This window comes from Mus caroli, unplaced genomic scaffold (assembly GCF_978045245.1).
Source record: "Mus caroli unplaced genomic scaffold, Mus_caroli_1 scaffold_1, whole genome shotgun sequence".
Lineage (NCBI taxonomy): Eukaryota > Metazoa > Chordata > Mammalia > Rodentia > Muridae > Mus > Mus caroli.
Genome location: NW_028227256.1, coordinates 30,570,431 through 30,583,325, shown reverse-complemented (window position 1 = coordinate 30,583,325; position 12,895 = coordinate 30,570,431). Strand labels below are relative to the sequence as shown.

Sequence of the window (12,895 nt, the reverse complement as noted above, 5' to 3'; positions counted from 1 at the left end):
CCTGCTTGGTATCTGTTTATTTGGTTTAAACTTGAGCTTCTAGTGGCAGGCACATTCTGGATCTTTGTGATACAGGACATGAAAATGTACACAAAAAGAGAAGAAGAACAGATATGTTGTTATCGTTTGCCTCGATAACTTGGATGTTAAATTTCTAAGAAGGATTAGCGATGATGAAGTATTGTCGTCTACAAGGATTATTTCGGATTTCTCATAGCTGAATTGATTAATTTGACTTTGAGTCATAACCAAGGTGACTGGGTGTCCTGCAACAGACTGTAGCAGTTTCTTCAGTTGGTCAGTTAGGGAAAGGTCAGGCTGTGGCAGGGTTAGCCTCAGACACGATCTCTGATGTTGCAGCCTGGAGTTCGACAACAGTTTGTAATACACTTGGATGTTTTTTGGATTTCTTAGGATAATTCATTTGAATGGCAGTAGATCTGAAGGCTGGGTACTTTATTGCAGTAGCAGACTGTCAGGGACAGTAAAGGTAGGTATGGAAGGATTCTTTCTGTGAGCCACAGACTAGGTCTAATGCATCCTAGGAGTGTGTGCTGTTCACTTGCCCTGTGCCCAAGGAAGTGACAGTTTTGGAGGAGAAGAAAAGTAAGGCTAGAGCCTCATTGTTGACTTTCTCAAAACGGGCACACATACAAGTTTGATGGTTTATTTTTTGCTCATTTTAAAATGATGCTATCTTACATCTGGCATTTAGAATTTATTATCTTATTTCAGATACTTTATCTTCATTTTTATTTTAGAAATTGTTTCATGTCATTTTTTGTTGACTTTAAAAAAAACACTTTTGTGTGTGTGTAAACATGTGTTAGGTGCACATGCCACTGAACACATGAGGAGGTCAGAGGACAACTGTTTCATGAGACTTGGTTCTTTTCTTCCACCCTGTGGGTCTCTGGGATCAATCTCAGGTTGTCAGGCCTGGAGAGCAAAGCTTAGTTCCTTATTTATGACTGAAAATGTAATTTATTTGAGTTTCTTAGAAGCATTTGGATGCTTTTTTTTTTTTTTTTTAATTTAAGATTTATTTATTTACTATATGTAAGTACACTGTAGTGGTCTTCAGACACACCAGAAGAGGGCATCAGATTTCGTTATGAATGGTTATGAGCCACCATGTGATTGCTGGGATTTGAACTTGGGACCTTTGGAAGAGCAGTCAGTGCTCTTAACCACTGAGCCATCTCACCAGCCCCGAATGCTTTTTTTTCTACTTAACATTGCGACATTGATTTAATCTTTACATATGTGGATTTTGTTTTTGTTTTGTTTTTGAGACAGGATTTCTCAGTATAGCCTTGGCTGTCCTGGAATTCGCTGTGTCGACTAGGCTGGCCTCAAACTCAGAAATCTGATTTTATATAATTGTTGTTTTCTAGGTATTTGCAGGTTGGTTCTGAGATGGTTGTGTGTTTCTGAGCACTTCTGATTCATGTAGTAGTGTTTGCATTGCTGACTGGTATATTTTATATGGCTGTATTTCTTTTGGCATGCACACTAATTGTGGTCAACTTCTTTCTTTTACTTAAAATATGGGATGCTATTTGCCCAATATATATTACATATATTTATATATATTCTCCCTATATAAACCTATATTAATAATCTGCCAAATGAGCTCAGTTTGATACCTGCAGACTGGAGAGCTCTGTTCCTTCTTTATCTTTTTTTGAAAGTCAAGACAAAGTTTTACTTTTAAATGATTACAAGCACACCAAATGACATGTAACAAGTTGAGTCCTAGCATCTAGTGGTTTGGGTTACAATATACTAGCAGCAGCCGGGACAAGCAGATCATATTCAGTGTCCTAAATTAGCCAGGGTAGAGTACCCTAAGGCTGGCTGCTGCTTTACAGAAGTTATCATAACTACTGACTAGTCTTTCATAGCTAACGCCCCTGACCTGTAAGAAAGGAAAAGGGAACAATTTACTCCCTTTCTTTCTTCAAAGAATTTTTTTCTACTAGACTAATAAAAGAAAAGTCAACATTGATACCCATTACTTGCACGAAGACCCAGGAAAACAGGTGACATATACTCCTTTAAGACATACAAGCTAAGATGAAACTTCAGGTACACAGTAAGTCTATACAAAAAGCTAGATTTGATATTCTCAAAAAGTGAAGGGTCCTTCAACAGCATAGGGAAATAATTTAATGCCTTTCAGAACAGAAGTCGAGCTCTGTGGAGGTTTTCTGCTCTGTGGGGGCAGATCCCATGCCAACACACAGAGCAGGCCCTTCTATCCTTTTATGCGGTAGTTTTCATGAATTTCTGGCTGGATGTCACACACAAAGGCCAAGAGGTTATCCAGGACTTCATCCCTGTTCTGCTCGAAGTGGTTCTGGAGGACGGTCATCTTCTCCTGGGTCTCCTTTTCCACCTCACTGCTGCAGCTGCTATGGGAGCCCAGTGCCGCAGCTTCCTTGGCCTTGAACTCCTTCTCCTTCCATAGTGGGTACTGTTCAGTTCCAGCCTGGGCCTCTTTTCTTTCACTTTCGGGCCTGGGACACCTTCTCAGCCACCCACTTCTCGGCCTGGAGTGGCTGCTGGATACTCTGAGACTGACTCACCAGTGCTGTGGGCTGAGAGAACGGCCTAAGTCAACAGTCAGACATACTCAGAGGACCTCAGGTCACCTGACCCGCCACCCAGTGCTCTGTTCCTTTTATACCTTTGACACAGTGTGCTTCTGTGAGTTACAAATCTAGTGATAAAATTGAGTGAGGCAGGACGTGCAGATGTAGGAGAAGAACAGGCAGGAGAATACATGTCTTTATTTTATGTGAATGGTTGTTTGCCATGTATGTCTGTGGACCGCATGTATTCTCTCTCTGCAGAGACCAGAGAGGGCTGCTGATCCTAGGGAACAGGAGTTACAGCCAGTTCTTATCACATCCTGTGAGGGCTGGCAATTGAACTGGGGTCCTCTGGAAGAGTAGTCGGTGCTCCTAACTGCTAGGTCATCTTGATGGCCCTTTAAAATTTTTAGAAATTATATAAATTATTTAAATTTTAAATATTTAAAACGTGTTCATACAATACATTTTGGTCATATTCTTTCCCCTTATTCCTACCCTCCCAACTTCATATATTTCTTTCTTTTAAAAAAGGAAAAAAAAAAAGTACATACAAAAGAAACACACACATAAACCCCTCTTTTCCGGCAAGACAGCAACCAAGATCCCCACAGGCGTCTGTCTGTGTTGGCCAACTGCTCCTGAGCACGTGGCCTGAGCTGGGCTGTGGTCCATAACCGGTGTCACTCCTTTGAAGAAAAATGACTTTTCCTCTCCCAGCAGGTAACAGCTAGAAAATAGCTTCTTGCTTAGACGCAGGGCCTTGGGCTCACTTCCCTTTACCTCTGTTTTGGTGTGTACTTATATGTACATGTGTGTTCGAGAGGACATGTGTGTGTCCTCTACAGATTTAGATTCTGTTCATAAGGTAGCTTAAATCTAGACATTGCCAAAATACGGAATCTCAAACTGGATTAATTACCCTTGAAGACTACCTTGAAAATTAACATATTCAAACATTTTCAAATGAACTTGTGGCAATCACATTTTTTAAAGTTTTTATGTAGTTTCAAAATAAAAAGTGTTGTAGGCACATTGTTTGATTCTTTTTTTTTTTTTTTTTTCTTTTTGAGACAGGGTTTCTCTGGATAACCCTGGCTGTCCTGGAACTCACAATGTAGACCAGGCTGGCCTCGAACTCAGAAACCCGCCTGCCTCAGCCTCCCGAGTGCTGGGATTAAAGGTGTGCGCCACCACGCCCGGCGCATTGTTTGATTCTTATGCCTACAACTCTGCCCTTGGAAAATAGGACAGAAGTTTCCCACGTACAAAGTCTATCCTACATGTTATAATACAATAGATAAATGTATGTATAGTGTTAAATATGAATTAAAAGGTGTGAAATACTGTTAATGCTTTTAGAAGCTATTCTGAAGTAGATGCTGAAATGAAATACCTTATGTTTTCACTTCGTAATCTTCGTAAACTTTCCCCTTTTCTGCAAATTTCCTAAACACTCAATCCTCTTGCAGTCATGTGCCCTAGGATAGTTTGAAGTCTGGGTCAGATTGACTTGTCTACATCACTTGGGTAAGGGTGTGAGTGTGAGAAGAGTGCTTCTGGGTGTGGTGGGACGTGCCTAGTCAGGGGCAGGAAGAGGACAGCAAGTCACAAGACCAGCCTGGGTCACAATGCATCCCAGGTCTGGCAGGGCTGCACAGCGAGACTCTCACTAATGTCACATAAAAGGTGGAAGAAAAAAGAAAAAGATTGTGTTTTCAGTGATCTTTAAGGTAGTCTTGGTTACAGAGCACGAAAAAAGTAGACATGGTAGCCACTGTCCTGTAGGACCTGCTGCTGCGGATTTGCCATTCTGCCTTGCTTACCATCTGAAGGTGTGATAACAGGGTGTCTGGGTCTCCGTTTTTTTTTTTTTTTTTTTTTTTTTTTTTTTTTTTTTGGTTTTTCGAGACAGGGTTTCTCTGTGTAGCCTTGGCTGTCCTGGAACTCACTTTGTAGACCAGGCTGGCCTCGAACTCAGAAATCCGCCTGCCTCTGCCTCCCGAGTGCTGGGATTAAAGGCGTGCGCCACCACGCCCGGCTCGTTTTTTTTTTTTTTTTAATTAGATATTTTCTTTATATACATTTCAAATGCTATCCCGAAAGTCCCTTATACCCTCCCCGCCCTCCTCCCCTACCCACCCACTCCCAGTTCTTGGCCCTGGCGATCCCCTGAACTGAGGCATATAAAGTTTGTAATACCAAGGGTCCTCTCTTCCCAGTGATGGCCGACTAGGCCATCTTCTGCTACATATGCTGCTAGAGACACAGCTCTGGGGGTACAGGTTAGCTCATATTGTTGTTCCACCTATAGGGTTGCAGATCCCTTCAGCTCCTTGGGTACTTTCTCTAGCTCTTCCATTGGGGGCCCTGTGTTCCATCCAATAGCTGACTGTGAGCATCCTCTTCTGTGTTTGCCAGGCAGTGGCATATCCTCACATGAGACAGCTATATCTGGGTTCTTACAGCAAAATCTTTCTAGTGTATGCAATGGTGTCTGTGTTTGGTGGCTGATTATGGGATGGACCACCGGGTGGGGCAGTCTCTGGATGGTCCATCCTTTCGTCTCAGCTACAAACTTTGTCACTGTAACTCCTTCCATGGGTGTTTTGTTCCCAAGTCTAAGAAGGGGCGAGGTGTCCACACTTTGGTCTTCCTTCTTCTTGAGTTTCGTGTGTTTTGCAAATTGTATCTTGGGTATTCTAAGTTTCTGGGCTAATATCCACTTATCAGTGAGTGCATGTCATGTGACTTCTTTTGTGATTGGGTTACCACACTAAGGATGATGCCCTCCAGATCCATCCATTTGCCTAGAAATTTCATAAATTAATTGTTTTTAATAGCTGAGTAGTGCTTCATTGTGTAAATGTACCACATTTTCTTTATCCATTCCTCTGTTGAGGAACATCTGGGTTCTTTCCAGCTTCTGACTATTATAAATAAGGCTGCTATGAACATAGTGGAGCATGTGTTCTTATTGCCAGTTGGAACATCTTCTGGATATATGCCCAGGAGAGGTATTGCTGATTCCTCTGGTAGTACTATGTCCAATTTTCTGAGTAACCGCCAGACTGATTTCCAGAGTGGTTGTACAAGTTTGCAATCTCACCAACAATGGAGGAGTGTTCCTCTTTCTCCACATCCTTGCCAGCATCTGCTGTCACATGAATTTATGATCTTAGCCATTCTGACTGGTGTGAGGTGGAATCTCAGGCTTGTTTAGATTTGCATTTCCCTAATGATTAAGGATGTTGAACATTTTTTCAGGTGTTTCTCAGCCATTCGGTATTCCTCAGTTGAGAATTCTTTGTTTAGCTCTGTGCCCCATTTTTTAATGGGGTTATTTGGTTTTCTGGAGTCCATCTTCTTCAGTTCTTTATATATGTTGGATATTGGTCCCCTATTTTATTTAAGGTTGGTAAAGATCCTTTTCCAATCTGTTGGTGGCCTTTTTGTCTTATTGACAGTGTCCTTTACCTTACAGAAGCTTTGCAATTTTATGAGGTCCCATTTGTCGATTCTCGATCTTACAGCAAAAGCCATTGCTGTTCTGTTTAGGAATTTTTCCCCTGTGCCCATATCTTTGAGGCTTTTCTCCACTTTCTCCTCTGTAAGTTTCAGTGTCTCTGGTTTTATGTAGAATGAATTGGGTAGAGTACCTTCTGTTTCTATTTTGTGGAATAGTTTGAGAAGAACTGGAATTAGGACTTTTTTGAAGGTCTGATAGAACTCTGCACTAAACCCATCTGGTCCTGGGCTTTTTTTTTGTTGGGAGACTATTAATGACTGCTTCTATTTCTTTAGAGGCTATAGGACTGTTTAGTTCATTAATCTGATCCTAATTTAACTATCTGTCTAGAAATTTGTCCATTTCAACCAGGTTTTCCAGTTTTGTTGAGTATAGCCTTTTGTAGAAGGATCTGATGGTGTTTTGAATTTCCTTAGGATCTGTTAAATCTCCCTTTTCATTTCTGATTTTGTTAATTAGGATGCTGTCCCTGTGCCCTCTAGTGAGTCTAGCTAAGGATTTATCTATCTTGTTGATTTTCTCAAAGAACCAGCTCCTGGATTGGTTGATTCTTTGAATAGTTCTTCTTGTTTCCACTTGGTTGATTTCAGCCCTGAGTTTGATTATTTCCTGCCATCTACTCCTCTTGGGTGAATTTGCTTCCTTTTGTTCTAGAGCTTGTAGGTGTGCTGTCAGGCTTCTAGTGTATACTCTCTCTAGTTTCTATTTGGAGGCACTCAGGGCTATGAGTTTTCCTCTTAGGGCTGCCTTCATTGTGTCCCATAAGTTTGGGTATGTTGTGGCTTCATTTTCATTAAACTCTAAAAAGTCTTTCATTTCTTTCTTTGAGAAAATCGTTGAGGAGAGTGTTGTTCATTTTCCACGTGAATGTTGGCTTTCCATTATTTATGTTGTTATTGAAGATCAGTCTTAGTCTGTGGTGATCTGATAGGATGCATGGGACAATTTCAATATTTTTGTATCTGTTGAGGCCTGTTTTGTGACCAATTATATGGTCCATTTTGGAGAAGGTACCATGAAGTGATGAGAAGAAGGTATGTCCTTGTGTTTTAGGATAAAATGTTCTGTAGATATTTGTTAAATTCATTTGTTTTATAACTTCTGTTAGTTTCACTGTGTCTCTGTTTAGTTTCTGTTTCCAAGATCTGTTCATTGGTGAGAGTGGGGTGTTGAAGCCTCCCACTATTATTGTGTGAGAGGCAATATGTGCTTTGAGCTTTACTAAAGTTTCTTTAATGAATGTGGCTGCCCTTGCATTTGGAGCATAGATATTCAGAATTGAGAGTTCATTTTGGAAGTTTTACCTTTGATGAGTATGAAGTGCCCTTTCCTTGTCTTTTTTGATAACTTTGGGTTGGAAGTCAATTTTATTTGATATTAGAATGGCTACTCCAGCTTGTTTCTTCAGACCATTTGCTTGGAAAATTGTTTTCCAGCCTTTCACTCTGAGGTAGTGTCTGTCTTTTTCCCTGAGATGGGTTTCTTGTAAGCAGCAGAATGTTGGGTCCTGTTTGTGTAGCCAGTCTGTTAGTCTATGTCTTTTTATTGGGGAATTGAGTCCATTGGTATTAAGAGATATTAAGGAAAAGTAATTGTTGCTTCATAGTATTTTTGTTGTTAGAGTTGGCATTCTGTTCTTGTGGCTGTCTTCTTTTAGGTTTGTTGAAGGATTACTTCCTTGCTTTTTCTAGGGCATAGTTTCCGTCTTTGTATTGGTGTTTTCCCATTATTATCCTTTAAAGGGCTGGATTCGTGGAAAGATATTGTGTGAATATGGTTTTGTCATGGAATACTTTGGTTTCTCCATCTATGATAATTGAGAGTTTGGCTGGGTATAGTAGTTTGGGCTGGCATTTGTGTTCTCTTAGGGTCTGTATAATATCTTCCCAGGATCTTCTGGCTTTCATAGTCTCTGGTGAGAAGTCTGGTGTAATTCTGATAGGCCTGCCTTTATTCGTTACTTGACTTTTTTCCCCTTACTGCTTTTAATATTCTGTCTTTATTTAGTGCATTTGTTGTTCTGATTATTATGTGTCAGGAGGAATTTCTTTTCTGGTCCTGTCTATTTGGAGTTCTGTAGGCTTCTTGTATGTTCATGGGCATCTCTTTTTTTAGGTATGGGAAGTTTTCTTCTATAATTTTGTTGAAGATATTTGCTGGTCCTTTAAGTTGAAAATCTTCATTCTCATCTACTCCTATTATCCGTAGGTTTGGTCTTATCATTGTGTCCTGGATTTCCCGAATGTTTTGAGTTAGGATCTTTTTGCATTTTGCATTTTCTTTGATTTTTGTGTTCATGTCCCCTATGGAATCTTCTGCACCTGAGATTCTCTCTTCCATCTCTTGTATTCTGTTGCTGATGTTCATGTCTATGGTTCCTGATTTCTTTCCTAGGGTTTCTATAACCAGAGTTGTCTCCCTTTGGGTTTTTTTTATTGTTTCTACTTCCCTTTTTAGGTCTTGGATGGTTTTATTCAATTCCATCACCTGTTTGGTAGTGTTTTCCTATAACTCTCTATGGCACTTTTGTGTTTCCTCTTTAAAGACTTCTAGCTGTTTGCCTGTGTTTTCCTATATTTCCTTCTTAAAATCCTCCATCTCATCATCAGAAGTTACTTTAGATCCATGTCCTGCTTTTCTGATGTGATGGTGTATCCAGGACTTGCTACAGTGGGAGAGTTTGGTTCTGATGATGCCAAGTAACCTTGATTTCTGTTGCTTCTGTTCTTATGCTTGCCTCCTGCTATCTGATTATCTCAAGTGCTTGCTGCCATCAATATATCTGATTGGAGCCTGTCCTTCATATATCTGATTGGAGCCTGTCCTTCCTATAATCCCAGTTGATTCAGGACTCCTCAGAGTCCAGCTTTCTCTGTGATCCTTTGATTGTGGGCTCCTGTGAACCTGAGACTCTGGTTGTGTCAGAATTTTTGGCAGTCAAGCTTCCTCTGAGACCCTGAAATACTGGTGTGACCCAGCTCCTGTTATCCTGGGATCCTGTTGTCCTAAGATCCTGGGCTTGTTACAGTGCCTGGTCCTCCTTTGAGGACCGTGAAGCTGTCTGGTCTGTTCGAAACCAAGGTAAACCAGAACTGATGAAAAGGCACCTGAACCTCTGGTCAGGAAGGGCTCCGGTGTCCTTGTTCCTACTCTCACAGGCCCATCACAATTGGATTGGAACAGATGTTGTGTTCCACTCACCAGTGATCCTAAGATCACGTGGAGAGTCCTCTGGGGACTGTGGGGATGTCCGCCTACTCTGCGCCCTAGGTGACCTGTTGCTGGCGCTGCCTGGAAGGGACTTGTTGGGTCTCCGTTTATCTGGGTGGTAACATGGCTTTCGAGACTCTGTGCCTTTCTCTTGTTGTTGGTCCTCTGTGGCTTGGCTCTCTTGCTGATCTCTGTTAAGTCTGCTGTCCGGCCGGGGTCCCTGGCTTGAGGAAGAGAATCCTGTACTCTACTGGAACATAACCTTTCACATACTTCAACTTCTTTGGGTGATTCAAGGTTAAGATCACTTCGTAAATAATAATCAGCAGAACTGCATCCAAACTTGCATGGGGTCCTCATTTCCTAGAAGGATGTAGATGACTGAATAGGGTCTGCATCACCTAGAGATGTATGAGAGGAAGCAAGAGCTGACATTTGCTGTGTCTACCGAGTACCAAGAACTTAGCTAAGTGTTTTCTGTGGCTTATATGATGTCATCCTCCCAACAGTTCCACAAGGACTCTGAAGATCCGAGCAGTTAAGAGCTTCCCCAGCTTTGTATGTGGATGCTGGGATCAGAACTCATCTTTATGTTTGTGTGGGACACTTCCTCCTCAGCCCCCTTTACCTATTTAAGAACGTTTTTGGATGTGTTAGTTCATGATCAATGGTTTACTCATGTAATATTCAAAGATCACTGCAAACTGAAAACCGAGCACTAAACTTTGTGCTCCAGTTGGGAATAATTAAGTTTAATTTATCAGGCACAGAACAGTTAAGGACTTGAATAGATGTTCCTCTTAGCTCATAAGAAAGAGAGATATTATCAAGGGAGGTTTACTGGTTATTACACACTGGGGTTTTTAGAAAGGCTTGTTGGCTAGTCCGGGGGTTCTGAGCCACAGTTTCCCCAGTAGATCATCCAGACGTCTTTGTGGTAGTTTTGGTGTGTGTGATTGGCAGATACTTCAGCATTTAGGAGACAGGAAGCTGAAGCGCCTGTAGGGCACTAGATAGGTCTGTGTAACGGAACTTTCCCATGTCTTCTTTGATTTTTTTTGTTTGTGTGCCAACTTCTCAACCATGCCTTTTCCAGTTAATGAATTGAGCACCAAACATTGCTTTATAAGTCAGCATGAAATGCTTAGCTCTGTGTTTTGCTTTGGGATTGTAGCTAGCTTTGTAATGTATTTTAAGTGTTAATGCATTTAAAGAAGGGCAGCTTTGATTCTGACAGAGCTGAGACCCACCCTGGCCTTGCAGGTCTCCAGTGATTCTCAGTTGTGCTATCTAATTGAATAGTACTAAAGGAGCCAGGTTCCAGATGTGTTGTTTTATGCCCTAAATCCTAGAGGGAAGCTCTTCTATTTCTTGTGAAACATAATCTTAAGTTTAACTCCCAGGGTCACATTCTTATGAGCATGGGACACATTAGACCAAGAGGCAGGAGCGGCATGGCAGGAGGACGCTTTTGGGCTCTCCTTGATAGGCAGATGAAGCACATTTGCTGTGCTGAATGCCTCACAGCTCAGAGTTCCTGTGCTGTAGGAGAGCCAGCTTCCTGGCGAGAAAGAATCAAGGCCGGCTGTGTGTTCTCAGGTCCTTTGAAGGACAGTCCTTCTCTTTCCCTTGGAGACCTCTTCTCACTTCATGTAACGAAGATGCCTTTCTCCTGGGGTTATGCCGCCCATAGAGAGGCTTCTAGTCTCCTGGTCACTTTTTTATGGTTTTTTTTTTTTTTTTTTTGATTTATAGGGTCCCTAGTTATATTCCCTGTGATGGTTTGTATATTCTTGGACCAGGGAGTGGCACCATTTGGATGTGTGGTCTTGTTGGAATAGGTGTGACCTGGTTGGAGTAGGTGTGTCACTGTGGGTGTGGGCTTAAGACTCTCACCCCAGTTGCCTGGAAGTCAGTCTTCGACTAGCAGCCTTTGGATGAAGATATAGAACTCTCAGCTCTGCCTGTGCCATGCCTGCCTGGATACTACCATGCTCCCATCTTGATGATAATGGACTGAACCTCTGAACCTGTAAGCCAGCCCCAATTAAATGTTGTTTTTATAAGACTTAACGCTGGTCATGGTGTCTGTTCACAGCAATAAAATCCTAAGACATTCCCTATGTAGCCAAGAATCACATTCAGCTTCTGCTTCTCCCAAGTGCTGGGATTATAGGCATACACCCCCATGCTCAGTTTTACACAGGGCTGGGCTTTATGAATGCTGGGGCAAACACTTGAGCAACCGAACTGTCTCCCCAGACTGTAAATGTTCTTAAAATTGCCTATTTATTGTTCTGACATAAACTAGCCAGTCTTGAAGAATAGTAATCATAAAAAGAATTTCAGATGCTTTTGGCCAGTGAAATGGGTCAGTGGATAAAGGCACTTGCCAAAAGTCTGATGGTCTGAGCTTGGTATCTGGGACTTATATGCTGGAGGGAGAGAGCTGTAGATTGTCTTCTCATCTCCATGTATGCACATGGTGTGTACCACCCTGCAACAGATAACCAGATAAATGTCATTTATGTCTTAGGAAGCTGTTTTTTCTTTCTATCTCCATTTCAGTTATTGTTGTTATTGTTGTTGTTGTTGTTGTTGGTGGTGGTGGTGGTGGTGGTGGTGATGGTGGTGGTGATGATGATGATGATGACATTGATAGTGAGCCCTGGAAGGTCTCCAGTCATAAACCACTGAGGACATTGTGTTTGGAGTAGAGCTCCACAGACCTGACCTGTCTGTAGGCAGGTCCTGAAGATGAGCCCGAGGCAGGTCTACAGGTCCTCAGGGTTCTCTCTGCTTCTTCTGAGTGCCCGCTGGCCTCTGAGGCTGGCTCCTTTCCCTCCATTTCTCATCAACAGGGCTGCCTTTCCCATTGTGTCATGTGCACAGTTCCATATCTCACTTCAGAGTCTTTGCCACTCTGGTGAATACTGGAGATCTAGATGTCACACACTTTGTTTATGTAATGTTGTTTTGATGCTACACTCTTTTTCAGTTGCAGGAAATACTTTATATGTCCCAGTGTTAATCTTGGTTCTGGCAAAAGTCTTATGACAAGGAAACCTGTCATGAGGTTGGGGAGAGAGAAGGGCAGGAGGGCATTCATTGTTGAAGGTTTCTGGGGAGGAGCGTGACACAGATCTCTGATGCAGACGGCCACAGCTGCCTAGGTTGAGACTTGAGGATGCAAAGTGTCAGAGCACCCATGAGTCATTTCCAAGGGCATTAGCAGTGTCTGTGTTTGTTGAGTGAAGAACAGAGGGCTTGAAGCTGTTAGTCTTTGTGGAAGGAGCCTGAAGATTGGATGGCTGTTAGATATGAAGTGAGGCCTGTGCCAGATCTCGGTACAGAGGTAAGGGTAGTATGGTGTTGGCGATAGTGGGTGTCTTAATTAGGGTTTCCATTGCTGCAAAGAGACACTGTGACCATGGCAACTCTTAGAAAGGACAGCATTTAACTGGGGCTGGCTTACAGGTTCAGGGGTTTAGTCCATAATCGTCATGGTGGGGAGGACCCTGGCAGCGTGCAGGCAGATGTGGTGTTGGAGGAACTGTGA

At 42.2% G+C, this 12,895-nt stretch overlaps 1 protein-coding gene and 1 pseudogene across 4 annotated transcripts in view; one reads left to right on the top strand and one right to left on the bottom strand.

Annotated features, from left to right (window-relative positions):
* Positions 1-12,895, top strand: part of Prim2 (DNA primase subunit 2) — a 288,766-nt gene that overhangs the window by 62,442 nt on the left and 213,429 nt on the right. The gene's annotated exons all lie outside the window — the stretch shown is intronic.
* On the bottom strand, positions 2,261-4,409 carry LOC110306721 (V-type proton ATPase subunit G 1 pseudogene; annotated as a pseudogene).